This window comes from Eurypyga helias, unplaced genomic scaffold (genome assembly GCF_000690775.1).
Source record: "Eurypyga helias isolate BGI_N326 unplaced genomic scaffold, ASM69077v1 scaffold11664, whole genome shotgun sequence".
NCBI classification, from domain to species: domain Eukaryota; kingdom Metazoa; phylum Chordata; class Aves; order Eurypygiformes; family Eurypygidae; genus Eurypyga; species Eurypyga helias.
This window is the reverse complement of record NW_010244366.1, coordinates 14,132-15,920: the sequence shown is the minus strand read 5'-3', so window position 1 is coordinate 15,920 and position 1,789 is coordinate 14,132.

The window sequence follows — 1,789 nt, the reverse complement described above, 5'->3', positions numbered from 1 at the left end:
GGGGAGAGAGTGGGCGTTCAGCTGGGGGGGGCTCAGAGCAAAACCGGCCGGGAAACCTCTGCGGACAGGACAAGGGAATGAAAAGTTACGGGGAAATGGAGCTTTTAGCTTTTTTTTTTTAAGGTATGGAGGAGGGTCCAAGAACAGGAACAGACAAAACAAAATACCCTTTTTCCACCAGTTCCTCCAAAACCATCTGTACAACTGACATTTCCAAGGGGTTGATTAATCCAGTCTGGGGCCGAGCTCAGACTGCACATGTTTCCATCTGCCCAGGGTTAGGAAAAGCCTGATTTTCATCGGCTTTCCTCCCCAGGCCAGCCACTCCCTTCCAACGCTGCCTGATAAACTGGCTTCAGAGACAACCAGCCGCTTGGAAAGAGCAGCAGAGGCAAAATCTGCAGTCCCTGTTTATCCGGCCTCGCTATTATATGCATGCAAATGGGTTTTCCTAGGAGCCAGGGAGAGAAACCAGCTGTGACTTTGTTCTGGCAACACCAGCACGGTTGCAACAGGTTGCAAGCAAGCCACCCGGCAGCATGGAGGTGAGCTGCGGCGTTTCGGAGCCTGGAGATGATCCTGAGGGGTTTTTTTAGGCTGCCGTTCGCAGGCACCTGGGGCTTTTGCACGGGACGATGTCGGGCTGCGGAGGGCTCCGCGGAGGGAGCCAGCAGCACCGCACGGCAGCAAAACCCTACAGCTTCTTGCAAGGTCAAAGCTGACCCAAGCGCGGCTCCACGTGGAAGGGAAGCCAAACCTGGCAGCAGTAAAACCATTTGCAAAAGGTTTGTTATCGCAGCTGTAATTAAATAATCAGGAAAGTCATTGAACAGACCCGACGTTTAGTGTGACCGCGGTATCAGAACACAGTGCTGGGCTTCGCACGCTGCCTGAATCCTCACAGGAGTTTTGGGGCCAAAGATCAGCTTCTGCCACAGGATTTGGCTCACCCCTGTTTGCTTTGAGACGATCGCTCTGACGTCTCCACCCCAGAGCAGTATTTTGCAGCTCAGGAGCCAGCACAGAGGGATGCAGTGACTCCTCCATCCCATCTTCCGTGGCTGGACCACGCAACCTGCAGTTCTCTCATCCCCAGGGACCATCCCAACCCCCAGGTACAGGCTCCTCGCTCTGGCCCAAGCCCATCTATGACTGCCCCATGAAAATGAGAGCATCACACGGGACAGATAGTTTGGAGAAGCCACTTTTAATCTGGAGACAGGCAGCTTGTAGAACCTGTTCCTGACGTCACCTCCTGGGACGTATAGCATTGTCCCCATCCACTCTTGCTGCACAGGACCACAACAGACCACCCAGCACCGTCCCCTGAGCTACCGCCTGGGCTTTGCTTCTCTTTATGAACACAGAGAGTCTTTAGGAGCTGCGTGCTCAGTGGTTTATTTCCCTTTTGTAAGGATTCGCCTCCTCGTGGCTCCACCACCACGGGTGGGAGGAGACCTGGGCTTTCAAGTTTCATATTGCTAATCACTCTTGATCCCTGGAATTAACTGCTGGCAATGAGTACTAAATTAATGTCACACAGCCTCCTTGGCAGGGGCGCTGGGACCTCTGCTGAAAGGTGCCCCGGCTCCAGCTGGGAAGGGTGAAGGCCATGCCCTGGAGGAAACGTTTCCAGCTGATCAGTTTTATGCTTTAAATGAAAAGCAGGCTTGGTGTTTTATGATCAGCATTTTTCAAGGACGTATTATTTGGGTTTCAGGGCTGGTATGAATGCAACCTCACCAGTTTATAGGCGAGAAGGCTGGTTTTTTTCAAGAGTACAAAGTAC